Source organism: Cupressus sempervirens, chromosome 4 (genome assembly GCF_028749045.1).
Source record: "Cupressus sempervirens isolate cs-2001-9-10 chromosome 4, ASM2874904v1, whole genome shotgun sequence".
Classification (NCBI taxonomy): Eukaryota; Viridiplantae; Streptophyta; class Pinopsida; order Cupressales; family Cupressaceae; genus Cupressus; species Cupressus sempervirens.
Genome location: NC_143121.1, coordinates 479,603,407 through 479,619,709, shown reverse-complemented (window position 1 = coordinate 479,619,709; position 16,303 = coordinate 479,603,407). Strand labels below are relative to the sequence as shown.

At 36.8% G+C, this 16,303-nt stretch overlaps 1 protein-coding gene across 5 annotated transcripts in view; it reads left to right on the top strand.

Annotated features, from left to right (window-relative positions):
- The window catches only part of ATH9 (ABC2 homolog 9), a 229,610-nt gene that overhangs the window by 41,565 nt on the left and 171,742 nt on the right, over window positions 1-16,303 (top strand). The window lies entirely within an intron of this gene.

Sequence of the window (16,303 nt, the reverse complement as noted above, 5' to 3'; positions counted from 1 at the left end):
TCATTGTTAACTTCTGTGATGCCATTCCAATGGATGTTGTTCATGGAGATTAGAACCTTTTCCATATCATAGTAGAAGGTCCAAAGAACTCCAGCTTCCCTCATTAGCTTCTATGCATCTTCCTGCCTACAACATTTGGCTGTTCTCGAGCTCAATATTCCTTTGGCCTCATCCTTGCAGCTTCTTTCCTCATATTGACCTGTAGATTGTTGGACTGTTCCTTCTACTGTGACCGAACCAAGTAGTATCAGAGTGAGCTTTCGTTCCTATGTTGGCAAATCCTTGTTCTTGAGCATGCGAAGCCCTAGATATATTTGTTGTGTGGTGGAAGAGTATGGATTTGACCTGCAATTGTAGAGGACTTGCACAAAAATCGCTCAAAGAGAAAATGCTAGAGGTTTTGGACTGAGAGGAGATGCAAATGTGTTGGATATGTTGAGACAGATTGCAGCTGTTAAAATGGCCTAGAGAAGAGGTTGACATGTTGATGATGTGAGTGACAAAGAAGAAGAAATCATGGAAGAAGAACTCAAACTTGAACACAGAGATGTTAGACTCCTAAGATCCCTAGCTAGGGTAAATACCAAGCCACATTTCAATCTACCTGACTATGCTGACAAGTTGGATTCATATGAATTGCTTGATTGGATCAGAAAGATGGAAAAGTACTTGGTCTTTGAGGGTACACATGAGGATAAGAAGGAAAAGTATACACATGAGGATAAGAAGGAAAACTATGCTTACACAAAGTTGAGAAAACATGCATCATAATGATTGGAATATTTGTAGACAGATCGACAAAGAAGAGGCAAGGATAAAATCAAATCATTGGATAGGATGATAAATAAGTCGAAGGCAAAGTTCTTACCTGTTGATTATCATGCGAGCTTGTTTAGGAAGTTGCAAAACTTAAAACAAAGGAAACTAGTGTGAAGGAGTATATAGAGGAATTCTATAAGTCGAACTTCAAATCTGACCATCTTGAGGATGATGTTGAGAGATTTACAAAGTATCTCAAGGGTTTGATGGTGTTGATAACATGAGATCAGTTTGATCAAGTTTTAGAGTGTGGAAGAGGCTTACCAATATGCCCTAAAGGCTTGAAGAGAAGTTGAACATAAGGGAGGAGCAAAGACAGAGCAGGAGGTAGAAGATTTTAGAGAGGCAGATCCTTTGCTAGAGAAGGAAGATTTCAGATAAATCAGAACCAGGCTAAGACAAAAAGCAAAGAAGAAAGCTCACACTGAAGGGATAATAGGAACTTCTACAGAAATGGAGGACATAATGGGTATATGAGAGATGATCGAAGATTGTTTAGAGTAACTTGTTTCAAATGTGGTAGAGGACTTCGGGCATTTGAATGTAATCAAGGAAATTCAAACAAGAGGTTAGATACTAGGGGAAGGAATGCGTTTGCTTAAAAGGAGCCTATTGAATCTCTAAACCAACTTGAAGATGGAGAATCTTTGATGGTAAGGAGAGCCCTATGTCAGAATGAAATGAATCAAGAACCATTGCAGAGAAGAAGTTTGTGTTAGAAATAAGGAATGATGGGGGGTGGGGCGAGGGGGGTGGTGGTGATTCAGTATTCCAACACTTTTTGTCCAATTGTGGTTATCAGAAATAAACCATAAGCATGCATAAGCTAGCAGACTGAAAAGCAATAAAGAACATCCCACAAAGAAATTCCTAACACCATATTTTGTTAACTAGGGAAACCTTGGCAAGGAAAAATCCCGATGGGGATGGTACCCACAAAATGATCCACTAATCAAAACTACCTTGTAAAAGGTTTCGGCCCTGTTAGGAGTCGATTACATACATATGGTGTATTTGTCCTTGTTAGAGGCCTTAACCTTGTTAAGAGTTGCATTGCAAAATGAGCTTACAATATACAACATTAAAAGTAGTATAGAGAAACACCAAAAGATTACTGATCTGATACCTCAAATATCTAATTAGTCCTTTGTTGTTCCTTGCATATGATCATGCCCATATGCCTTTCCTATGATCATGAAAACATTTGCATAACATCACAAACAAAGATTGCATATCATAAACATAGCATAGCATAACCATTGGTGTCTTCGCATATCCAAAATGTCTTCCTTTAACCTTTTTCCTTAAATCTTTGTTCAGTTGGCCTGAATTACCAGGTAACATGTTACCAACACATGCTATCACAATCTGCTAAGTAAGGGTTACCATCTAGGATGTTGTCCCTATATCTCCAACTCCTTGAGTTAACAAGTCAATTCTATGCCTTAGCCAAAATATCCATTCAGTCTCGTGTACTCTGCCTCTGCAATAACAAACTGCCATCTGATTATCCATCTAAAACATGTGCCATCTAACATACTAACATTAGCGAACTTAAGTATATCATATATGCTCTCCATTCTGCTGTATAGCTTTCCATCTACTTCCAGTGAAGCTCGTTAACAAAAACAATTTGATTGTTACTTATTTTCCCCTGTTATACTTAGTCAATTACTTGATACTAAGATTAATGACAACATTTTATTTCTTACCTTAGCTAACTTGCCAACAATCTCCCCCTTTCGCATTGATGGCAACACTTAGTGAAAAATTGGCAAGTGTTCAAAAGCTTCAGAATTTTAAAATCGTCAAAGTTGTGGTCATCATATAATATCCTTTCTCCCCCCTTGTACATACATTAACTACTGTTCCCACTTCTTATATATTTTTTACAGTCTATTACTCCCTTTTTGACATCAGTGGCAAAGGTGAGTTACTTATGTACAAATTAAAATTGTATCGCCAGAACATGCTTTAGTCCACATACCTTAGGATGTCTGCAAAGTTCTCCTTAAAGAGTCTAACATTCTGCATCCCATGATTTCTTGACTGATACTGCTACATGAATAACTGCACAAATAGCATATGCTTCTATCTCTGCTCCATTTAGGTCCATAGGAGTAACTGATTCATATGATTTTCTTGAGGCTTCCAAAGTCTCAAGCTCCTTCTGTAGTATATATAATTTAGGGGTCAAGTGGTTCCTTAATAGGGTGAATCTCCCCAAAACTCTATTCCTCTCATGCTCCAAATTGTGAATGACATCAAGAATTTTTTTGCCTACCTTCTTGTCCATTTCAACCACACTTACTCTTTTGCTCAAGATCTTTTGCTAGCTGCTCTAGCTTATCATCTTCTTTTATGCACCTTGTGACATCTTCTACATAGTGGTATGATCTTGTGCAAGCCATATACATCTTCCTACCTTCAGCAATACATCCTATGATGTTTTTAATGCATTCATCAATAACTAAAATATCATTGACAATGTTTGTACACACTCTATGGAATTGTGCAGTTTCAAACTCTTGTTGTGCTCAAACCTTTTCTGTCTCAGTCAATGTAGCAAAATGACTATCAAATTCCTCAATTACCATACTCAAATTCTCTGCAATATTTGTACCTGGTTATGCTGTAGGTGTAGGCAAAGTCTTTTGCAATCCATCCAATGCTTTCTCAAGTATCTTTGCATGCATTTCAAACTTATTCTCTGATTTCTCCTCAGCTTTAGCAAATGCAAATAATGAGATTTGCATAGAACCATCTTCATCCATATCATTTTTAACTAACTTTTGATGTCCTCATCAAAACTGCTACTTGCCAACAATGATTTAATTGATGTGTTAGGTGAAGAAGGTGTGGTTATGTCCTTATCTTTCTCAATTGACCTCTGATCTACTATAGTGGACTGAGTATCCACCTTTGCTTTCTCTGATATCCTCTGTTCTGCCATTGTTGTCTGTGTATCCTCTTTATTAGCATCATCTGCTATGGGAAATGAAGATTTATTGTCATTTTCCATAGATGACAATTCAGTCTTATCCATTTCCATGTCTTGTTGACCTTGATCTGCTTCTACATTCCGATCATTCTGTTGATCTTTTTCTTTGTCACTGTCACTGATTTGACCAGCCGTGTCTACTGCTTCTGACATTATATTACCAATATCACCTGTGTTATCCAAGTTATCTTCTTGCTTGTTCTGTTCTTCCTGTTTAGGTGAGGCATCCAAAGTGATAGGTACTCCATTGATACAGAATCAAGTTGTTTGATAGTACTAATGAATTGGCTTGTGTCATCATCATTTGTAGACTTAATAGTAGGCTCATTAACTGTTATTCCAACTGACCCTGTTTTTGGCTTTGACTTTTTGAGTCTAGGATCATTTAATTCTTCAATTAGTGTTTTTTCTGTTTCAATTCCTACCTCATCATACATTCCTGTCATGAGCTTAACAAGTCTCATTTTTGTTCTTAGCTTTGCTTTCACTTGATTAAGAACTTCATGCATATCATCAAAGCTGATAAGAGTACATAGCTCACCTACTTTGTCTTCTCTCATCTTCTTGTCTTCTTCTAAATCCCTCAACCTTTTTTCCTCAATCTTGTTAAATAAGTGATCAAGAATACTTCCTTTAAGCTCTACCAAGTTCCTCTTGAAATTTAACGAGTGTTTTATGACTGAATTCTCTACCATACTTTGTTGCTGCTTATCATAACTCCAGTAAAACTTTTGAAATCTGTTCTAGTTTACCATCATGTTCTACTCTTTCTGTAATTCTCTTTACTTCTGGCTTCCATTTTCTTCAAAGGCTTCAGGAGATTGGGATTTCAGATATGTTACTAACGGCTATCATGAGATTTTATGAAATTGTTGTTGGTTTCTCAATCTCAATCCATAGCACCGTTGGAGTTAAGCAAGGCTGCCTTCTATCTCCCACTTTGTTCGGTTTGTACATTGATGAGCTTGAGGACTTCCTTTCGAAGTCTTCGCTCCCAAGTGACGGTTGCTACTTACACTAGGTTTTGATCTCCATTCTTCTTTTCACGGATGATGTGCTTCTTCTTGCTTCTTCTCTAGAGAGTTTATAGAAGCTTCTGGATGGTTTGGCTTCCTTTTGTGTTTAGAGGCAGCTTGCAGTTAACTTGGGTAAGACTCGGGTTATGATCTTTAATTGCTTAAAGACTTCTCATCTTCATTTCTTTTTTTAGGGGCAAAAGATTGAGATCACTTCTTCTTATATGTATCTGAGAGTTAAGTTTTCTGGGCCTCGCTTTAGTATGAGACTGACGATACAATCCAGAGTTAGTAAGGGTATGGGTTCTCTTGCTATGCTTGAGAAACAATGTTTCAGACACCATTTCTAGGATACTTCGTTGGACTTCCTTGTTCAGCCAACTGTTCTTTATGGCTCAATGGTTTGGGGGCCTTCTCTCTTTAGTTCTAACTGGGCCTCGATTGAGCGGGCTCAAACATTGCTTCTACAACACATCATTCGATGTCACAGATTTACTCCTCACAATATCATTCTTGCTAAGTTTGGTGCTCATCCCTTCAGTTTTGTGGCTATATTTGATCTAATTTGGTTCCTTCATCGTCTGCGTGGTTTTGTGGATTCGGTTGGTGAGCATGATAGATATTCCTACTTGCCATATTGTTCTTCTGTTGCTATTGCACATTCCGATACTAGCTCTCGTGCTCGTTGTTGGTATGCACAGGCTGCTTCTTTGTTGAGCTCAATTGGAATTGACATTGATCGTCTCCCTCCGTATCAGTTCTCTCTGAATGCCCCTGCTCCCATCTAAACAAGAGTTAAATGAGCATGTTAGACTTGATATGTATAGACAATATATTATTACTACTTGGACTAACCCTCATGGTGGCTTACATCTGAGGATAGCCTTCTATGTGGAGCACATTTTGGAGATCAGTGATGGGATTATTGTTCGTCCTAGTTACCTTTCTCGATGGTGGAGTCATGCTCTTTGTATCTCTCTAGGGTCTTTCAAAGTTGGTTCTCATCGTCTTCGTGCTCAGACTGACCATCATATTGATAGAGGAGAATAGATTTGTAAGCTGTGTACTTTAGTTGAGGTTGAGATAGAGACTCACTTTATTTTTCGATGCCGTATCTTTTATGAGATCAGAGGGAGATTTTATTGTTTGTTTCAAGACTGCTTTTAGCACTCTATCTTTAGGAGGCCACTTTGCTACATGATGGTACTCTACAGTCACTACTTCCTCATTGGGATAGCTCTGATCAGCCTATTGCTACTTTTTTTGCACCCTTATCTCCTTTATAGGGTGTGAAAAGGCCGGCTAGTTCTATCAGTGATCATTCCAAATCTGTCAGATCTCGCACTGGTTTCTTGCGTCAGCGACACTCCTCCATGAGTTCACAGAGACAGTTCAAGGCTCCCGTCCATTCACAGTCTTATCCTTCTATGACTGATTTCTTTTTGCCAAGGAAGGACTCCTAGTCTTTTTCTTGTCCTCTCTCTTCTTATTTCTTTTGATTCGTGTTGTTCGTTTTCCTCGGACATCATTTGGTGCTCCTACTATTGTCAACTGTCTGGTTGTAAACTCTCAGTGCCATACACCTTTTGTGGCCTTTTGTTGGACATTAATAATTTTATCTTATCTTGTCTCATCTCTCAACTTCAATATCAATCTCAGGTTCTTTTGGTACTTCTACAACATTAGGTTGTGCTTCAGCCTTATCATCTTTCTTTGTTTTCTTGCTCTTCGGGGCTTTCTCTTGTTAGCAACCTTAGATCTTTTCACACTAGAGCCTTGGGCCTTTGCCTTCTTCCTTGGAATCCTCTTGGGCTCACTGTTTAGCTGCTCCCCTATCTTCACCAAAGGTGTAGACCTTGTAGATCTTCTCGGAGTACTGCAAGGTTTAGGTTTAACCTCTACCTTTGTGATTTCAACCTCTTCTGAATCTTGAGTGTCTGCAGCCTCTGAGATAGTTTCTTTAACCTGTTCAATGCTTGTGCCTTGAAGCTTGGTTCTTGAGTAAACTTCACTTGATTTCTTTTTAATTGCTTGCCACTCTTCTTTTGTTATACCTCCTTCCATAGTAATTTTCTCTACCATTTTTTCTCAACTTTTTCTTGTGCCTTTGTACAACTGCTCTGACTGAATTGAATTTCTCTGCATATCCTCCATCTTTCACAACTTGTGTCCTTGGGTAATGCAAGCATCACTTCTGCATATCCAACTAAAGTTGCTTCATCTACGTCATAACCGATAGGATGAATAAAGATTTTTTTGGGTTCTATTGCTTCCATTTGTGTTGTCAGTTTCTACCACAAGCAAATGGTCTTAACATATTTTTCAACTACTGACATAGGGATTCTATATCTTTGTTTCATTTTTTTTTGAAATCCCTTTAGCATCCCAAATAGATCAGCTGTAATGTTTCCTTTGTACTGCATGTTATAGTGCTCTGTAATAAGGTCCATAGTACATATTTTTATGCTTGCACTAGGGCATCCAATGAAATCACTGTAAATGCTTACAAATCTCTTTGTAATCACACTCTAAGCTCCATTCTCTGTCAATTTGCTTGAATGGTGAACAATAACTTGAGTTTTGCCCTTAAATCCATGTGAAAACAATTTAGCAATAAATGCACATTATGAAAGCACAAAAAGCTGATGAACTCCACTGAATACACCAAATTTCATAGTGATCTTCCAATTCTTCATATAAACTTCTGCGAACTGAGATATATCATCTAGAATGTCTAAAATATGTCACTAACTTCGCATACCTTAATTCCTTGATTTCAGGGTTCAATAATTTACCGATAAAGTGCTCCACTTGTAGGTATGATAGCTATTTAGGCTGAAGTAGAAGGTTTAGTGCTAGGTACTGCATCTACCTTGTTTTTTGTGCAATCCTGCACCTTTTCCTTACACACCTTTGTGTTTGCAACACTTCTCTTACAAATGTCTTGTCAATGCCCTCATACTGTTATCTGTTAACATTTTCATTCCTTCTTCCACCAAAGTTGTTCCTTCTCACATTAGGTATTCTCATAGCATTCATGAATCCATTAAATCTACAGAATCTAACTGTATGTCCTAAATTGTTGCAAATATGACATGCAATAACTGCATTTCCAAAGCTTGGTCTAAATTGTTTGACCTGCAATCTGCAACCTCTGGTACTGTGTCCAAAGTTGTTGCATTTGTAGCACACAACTCCATTGTTGATAACATTGTTCATTCTCAAAGGATTTCTTGCTGCCATGTTAGGTCTTTCATTTGTTCTCGCACTAGATCTCTGATTAGGCTTCTTGCATTCATGTGATTTGTGTCCATAAAGAAAGCAATTGAAACAGTATCCAGTAAAGGGTTAAGTATCCGTGTTACCTCAGCAATCCTTCTTTATGTATACATACTTGTTGCATGCATAACATCTACCTTTGAATGATTTTCTTGGTTGTTCAGTCTGATCTCCTGGATGGTTGTTCTGATTTTATGACTGATTATGTTCTTGTTCATGCTTAACTGTATCTCTGATTCTTTTGATGATTCTCATTCAATATAGCCACTGCCTGTCATATCACCTTTAGGTTTTTGTACCATTAACTGCTCATCAAGTATATCTGTGCTTGAATAAACCTCTCAAGATATAGCTTGGTTTGTACAAGTTCTCCTTTTACAATACTGTTCTATTTCTCAAGTTTTGTGAATTTCAACTTTGTATCTTCAAGTGCAGATTTTACCTTAGTAAGTTGTGACTTCATATTTGTGACCTCAACTTTCACATTTGCTTCTACTTTTCGCTCACCTAACATCATACTCATCTTTAGTGTTGTGATCTCAAGTTCGTGCTTTAGTATTTCATTCTCCTTTCTTAGCTTTACAATTGAATCTGAGTCCTTGACCTGATCTATTAGCTCTTTCCTCTTAGATTTTGAATTTTCAATCTGATATTTCAGCTTTTTAATGAAATCCTGTGCATCTTTAAGTTTGGTCTTCAACCTATCTCTTTCATCATTAGCTTGATCCAATTCCTGAAGAGTTGCTTCGTAGTTTCTTTGTAAATCTTCTGAATCCATACTGATCTTCCTCGAGCTATTAGACTTATTTGTAATTGAGCACTGATACCAATTGTTAGAAATAGGGAATATTAAGGGGGGGGGGGTGGTGGTGGTTGAATCAGTATTCCAACACTTTTTTCTCAATTATGGATATTATAAATAAACCATAAACATTCATAAGCTAGAAAACTAAAAAGTATTAAAGAACATCCTACATAGAAACTCATAACAGTATACTTTGTTAACTAGGGAAACCCTAGCCAAGGGAAAACCCTGGTAGGGATGGTACCCACAAAATAATCCACTAATCAAAAGTACCTTGTAAATTTTTTTGACCTTGTTGGGAGTCTATTACATACATATATTGTATTTGTCCTTGTTAGAGGCCTCAATCCTGTTAGGAGTTGTATTACGAAATGAACTCACAACTCTACAACAATATACAACTTTACAAGTAGTATAGCAAAATACCAAAAGATGACTATACATATACCTCAAATATCTGATTAGTCCTTTGCTGTTCCTTGCATCTGATCGTACCCATATACCTCTTCTCTGCTCTGATCATCATAACATTTGCATAACATCACAAACAAAGCTCGCATATGATAAACATAGCGTAGCATGCCCAAAACTCTTCCTTTATACCCTTTTCCTTAATTCTCTATTTAGTCGGTCCGAATAACTAACACGTTACCAAAACATGTTATCACAATCTGCTAAGTAAGGGTTAACATCTAGGATGTTGTCCCTATATTGCCAAGTCCTCGAATTGACAAGTCAATTCAATGCCTTAGCCAAGATATCCATTCTCTCTCATGTACTCTGCCTTTGTGATAACAAAATGTCATTTGATTATCTATCCACAACATGTGCCATTTAACATAGTAACATTAGCGAACTTAAGTATATCATAGATATTCTCCATTATGTCATATCCAAAAATAATATCCTTCTATTTGTTTCCCATGAAGCTCATTGGCAAAAACGATTTGACTGTTGCCTATTTTCCCTTCTTATACTTAGTCAATTTCTTCATATTAAGATATCTAAACCATATCTTCAGCATAAGCGGCTGTAACCATACATAGTGTTGCCATTAATGATCACATTCCACTACTTAGCCAACTTGCCAACAGACAAGATGCACAATTCAAGGTAATGTTGCAAGGTGATCATTGATGATGGTATTTTTGATAACCTAACATCAGAGGAATTCGTGAACAAGTTGAAGTTGTAGAGATTGAAGCACCCTAAGCCCTATCATATAGCATGGATTCAAGATGGTCATAAGGTACTGGTAAGAGAACAATGTTTGGTGAAATTTAAGATTGGATCTTATCATGGTGAAGTTCAATGTGATATTATGTTTATGGATGTGTGTCATATCTTGTTGGGTAGACCATGACATTTTGATAAATAAGCATTGCATGATCATTGAAATAATAGATATATTATTGTGGCAAATGAAACGAAACAAGTGTTGTTATCCTCGGAAGAAACACCTGCAGTGAGATTTGTACTAGTGTTAGCGGTTGCTTGGTTGAAGGTGGGAAATTCTTGAATGGCTTGAGATATGAGAATGTATGTTATGATTTGATTCCTAACAAGTCTGACCTAGGATTAGAAGGACAAATTGAGGAGACAAAAGAGTTGCTGAAAGAATATGAGGATATAATATTTGATAATGTACCTAATGGTTTACCACTTGTGAGGAGTATCAATCATTGTATGGATTTGATTCCTAGAACTAGTTTGCCAAGAAAAACAAAACATAGATGACACTTGCAGAGATTGAGGAGTTGACTAAACAAGTGCAAGAATTGTTGAAGAAGGGTTTGATCAAAGAAAGTTTGAGTCCTTGTGCACTACTTGCAGTATTAGCACCTAAGAAGAATGGAGAGTGCAGGATGTTTAATGATTCTAGAGCCACAAACATAATCATAGTGAATTATAGTTTTCCCTCATCTAGGTTGGATGACATAATGGATTTTTAGTAAGGTATTGAAGAAATTCTTGGGAAAGTTTGTGATTGTATATTTGGATGACATTCTGATTTTTAGTAAGGTAGGAGAGGATCATTTGGTGCATTTGAGACAAGTGTTGTAGAGGTTGAGAGAAGAGGTGGTGTTGATAAACATCAAGAAGTGTAGTTTCATGATGGAAGAGATAATATACTTGGGGGTTTGTGATATCTATAGAAGGACTGAAGATGGATCTTTAGAAGGTTGTAAAAATTGTCAAGTGGCTTACACCTGAAAGTGTTGGAGAAGTAAGATCATTTCATTGATTGGCTAGTTTCTACTGAAAGTTCATTAGGAATTTTAGTTCAGTTTGTAGTCCTCTGAATGAGACAATAAGGGAAGATAGGAAAGAATTCAAGTGGACAAATGGAGCACACAAAAGCTTTGAATTTTTGAAGCAAAAGTTGATGGAACAACCTATGTTAGCCCTACTTGATTTCACTAAGGTATTTCAAGTTGATTGTGATGCAAGTCAGAATGGAATTGGAGCAGCATTGGCTCGAGAAGGAAAACTTGCTTCTTATTTCAGTAAGAAGTTGAATGATGCAAAGGGAAGATACTCAATGTATGATCAATAATTCTATGCCATAGTTCAAGCCTTAAAGAAGCAAAGACATTATTTGTTGCCTAAGGGGTTTGTGTTATACAACGATCACCAAGCATTGTAGTATTTGAATAGTCAAGGTAGGTTGAATCAAAGACACATGAGATGAGTTGAATTCTTACAGATATATACTTTAGTATTGATGAAGCATTGGAGTGGTAAGTTAAACCAAGGTTGCTGATGCTTTGAGGAGAAGGAATTTGTTGACAAAGATCAGAGTTGAGGTGTTAGAATATGCTGAATACAAGATCTTGTGCGAGGATGACCCTAATTTTGCTAGACCTTGGAAAACTTGTAAACAACCTGTTGCAGTGGACAGAAGCAATTGGCTGGAATATTTCATTTAGGATGGGATGTTTAAGGGAACTTAATTGTGTATACCTAGGAGTTCAATGAGAGACAATCTGATTAAAGAAAAACATTGCGAAGGATTAGCTGGACACTATGATATTGACTAAACAATAGTTTTGGTAAGTGAGAATTATTTTTCGCCTTAAATTTAAAGGATGTAACAAAATTTTATCATAGTTGTGGAATTTGCCAAGTTGGAGAAGGAAGTAATCAGAATGTGGGATTGTGAGATTAGGGTGGGGCATGTGAGATTGCTTTTGAGCATTGACTTGTGTCGTCTTAGCTGCTTCAATGTGCATTAAAAAAATAAAGAAGCTGATTAGAAATGGGAATCTGGAACAACCAAATGTCAAAAGGAGAAGTATTGTTTTAAATTAAAGGCACCTGTATCTAAAATGTACTTTAGAAAATCAAAATACACACTGGACAGATTGCAGTCATAAATGGGGAAAATCGGAGTAAAAATACCATGGACACCAACCAATGTACAAGTTTCTTGTTGGAATGTCAAGATCTTTAGTTTGATTGTAACTAGAGGGTTGGCCCACCGATGACTCTTCTAGGTCTTTATAAGGAAGATATGATCTTAGTGTTTGATAACATCATGGAAGGTGCATATAGACAATCAATCTACAATGCAATTCCATCTTGGAATAGAGATGCAACTATTTCTTGCTTTGACTTGAGTGACAACATTTGGACAGCTAGGACTTGATCACCAAGGAGAGGGATGATTACGAGTCACAAATACTATTTGTAAATTACAACTCATCAAATTTTTGTTTTGTGTGGCAACATAGTTTTGTTCCACAAAAGTTGGAATCATTTGTAGATGGTGCAAAGAAGAAAGTTGAGGGTTATCCTTGTGGATGTTTGTATTAAGAGCAGTAGACGTTCAAAACCACTATTAAACATGAAAATCCTAATTTTTCCTTTAGCATGTATTGTGTCATGCCCCTTGATGGAGCCCAAATCTTTATCATTAATGGTGTCAAGTGTTGTCAGGAAAACGGGTAGTTAGAGGGTTGGTCTATTTGAGGAAGTTAGACGGATGTGACGGTTTGCCTCACATCCCCTCAGACACTATATGTATGCACTTCTCTCCTAGAATGAGATACGTTGGTATGGAGAAAATTTGTATGTAGCAATTAGTTGATGAATACAATGTTGTTATATTCTATTTATATCCATTGTTGAGTACTTATGTGAGCAATTAATCTTTGTTAACCAACGAGGGAAATCATTTGGCACCGTTGCCCATTGAATCTGGGAAATAACAAAACGACTGGATAAATGGGATTACCATTTGAGGAGAATCGGAATGCGAGGACCAATGCTGAAGGCATTACAAAACTCTTTGAAGGGGAGCGTGCTCTAACAATTGAATTCCTTGTTTCACTTTACACAGTAATCGAAACTTTCGTACGAAGGGAAGCCATATGAGGAGAAATTGATGAAAACCGTGTGTGGGACATGCTCAACATCAGCCTTGCGGTGAATAGGTTGTTGCATTTATTGAAGATTGTAGCTATGATAAAGATTTATCACTAGAAATATGGATGTTATTATCATTACGGTCACCTTCAGCTCAATAGAACACTTACAATTAAATTGTAATATTAATTACAATGACATGTGCCATTCAACATGCGTTGTTCTTTTAGAAAACTCAAGAGACCTTCGGTGGTTATACAAAGAGTCTCTCCTATTGTTATATATTTTGCATCAGCGAATAATATTGTACACTGAACTTTTATGATCAATAAAATGATATTTTTGTTGTGTGGCTGGGTTTTTCCCTTCAATCTAGAAGGGTTTTCCCAGGATATTTCTTGTGTTTATTGTTTCAGTTTTGGCTCGGTTCTTATTGCTGTTAATCATCATTGATTTCTGGGCTCTAGTTCTAACATGGTATCAGAGCCATTGTTTTGATAACAATAAAATTGTTCGTCTTAATTACTTGGCGTGTGTATCTATTCAGAGGATTGATTATCTTTATCATCTATATTTCAAAATGTTTTTATTTTGATTGAGTGAGCTTTCTTGGGAAAATCTGAAGGCATTGATTGCCTGCAAATTCTAGATATCGGAACCATTAGATGACCAAAGCTAGTATATGTTCCAATCTGTGGAAGTAAAGCTTTTCATTAGTAGCAAATCAAACCCATTGCACCTGGCTGTGAAATTTGCGGACCTGAAACCACATCGATAATCTGATGAACCTAATGAGTGAGAATCAAAGATCAGTTCAATTTTTGATCGAGCTTTTACAGGGGGTGGTTATCAAGAAGCATGTATCACTTCATTCTTTTAGCTATTTGAATCTTGATGAGAAAGAGAGACTATTTTACATCATTATGAAACAAACATGCTACGATCACGACAGTTAGTCGTGATATTGTGCGTTACTTAACATAGGTAAGTCTTTGTTCCGATAGGGTGTAGCCTCATCTTTAATAGATTTGGCAGAGAAATAGGAATCGTCACTCTTTTATTAAAATTTAGATATGCTTATGTTATTATTTGTATGCATATCATAGGTAACTTTGCTATTCTCTCATCCGCTCATTTACATATCGTATTCATTGTGACATGTTTGCATGAGCATCGAGCAGCAACACCCTTTTGTAATGCACCATAAACTCTATGCATGAGTTTCAGTCGACCCTTAGTATAAAAGAGTTATATATTTCCGTGTGTGATTAGTATTATCATGGATGTCTATTTGAGAGTTAATGCTAATGATTCCTGTCTTCAACTGCGTAGAGTAGTTCAACCTTCAAATTCGATGGGAGGCAAATAATATACTAGCTCTACAGTCTTGATGATTTCTTTGCACGTCAATACAATTATCAAGAGATAGAAAGTTCTGTTTCGCTTGTTTATTGTGATCGGAGATCATTCTTGTGTCACATGGATGCAAAGTTGGAATTTATCATTTTTTTTCTATCATCGGTGGATCCTCTCAGTCTCTCGTCCATTCTGACATGCCAAAAGTTAGACAATGGAGTGTCTCAACCTCAACTCAAGCAATGAATCAGTAACGGTAATTGTAGTAAATTCATGTGCCACGATAGTGAGTATATGTAACACATGGTGGAATATTTTTGGAGGGACCAAAATTTGTAAATCGTGCTACACCTATTATCTAGGTCCTTCATGTAGATAGTCAATGCCCTGGTGAGGCTGATGTGATATCGAAGGAAGAAGATCAGTTAGTAGCAACCGAAGAGATAGTAAAATAGTCCACTTGATTCATGATTCTACAATAAGGGCTTCTGCGGTGCCATTCTTTGATGATAGGCATAACAGGAGGAAAAGAGGACGGGACAACTTTACCATCAGGTTTTTGAGAAGGATCTCATTCCAAACCCTCAAGGAGAATCCTCTGTTTGGTCCATCTTCATCAATTTAGGAGAAAATGGGAGCTCTTGTGTGGAATAGAGTGGTCAAACAGCACCAAGGATGGCGCCCTATCACATGTATTTGGATGCATGTTGGGGTTGTTCATTTGCTTGCCAACATGTTGAATCTCTTGTTCATAGGGGTTCGCCTTGAGTAGGAGTTTGGATTTGGATGCATGAACATGAGAATGTTTTTATAAAATCATGGCGAGATATTTTTTATTTTTTTCTTCAAAAGGAATTTGTGATTTAGAGGGATATTATCAGCTTTAGAGGTAGGTTGGCTCAGAGGGAGTGTTCTTGATTGAGAGGGAGTTCTCTTAAAAACCCTCTTTTTTTTTCTTTTTCCTTTGCATGCTTTTGTATAGTAGATTTTTGAGACTCGTATTGGAAAAGAGTTTCAATTATGATTTTATGAGTTATTATTCATGTGAAATCAACAATAAGATTGTAAGATCAGCTGTGATAACTCTTTCACTATGCGATAGTGAACATCATGTTGAGAGAGTCCATGATGTCATCATCTTGAGAGATTCCATGATTGGAGTTGGATGTCATGTGGAGAGATTCCATGACAGTTCACATTGAGAGAGTTTGTGATTAAAGGCTTAGCTATGAGTCTTACAAATCTGTCATGTTGAGTGATACCATGATGATTAACAATGAGTAATTGTTACAGGTTTTCATGTTGAATGATTCCATGATGATTAACAATGAGTAATTGTTATAGGTTTTTATGATTGAGTGATTCCATAATGATTAACAATGAGTAATTGTTATAGGTTTTCATGTTGAATGATTCCATGATGATTAACAAGGAGTAATTGTTAGAAGTTTTCATGATTGAGTGATTCCATGACTATTAACAATAAGTAATTGTTACAAGTTTTCATGATTGAGTGATTCCATGAAATTTCGGTTGTAGTCTTGTGTGATTGTTCAGCTAAAGATCTTTCTTTGGCTAAGAGGGAGTGTTGAAGATTGTAGCTGTGATAAAGATCTTTATCACTAGAAATATGGACGTTATTACTGTTACGTTCACCTT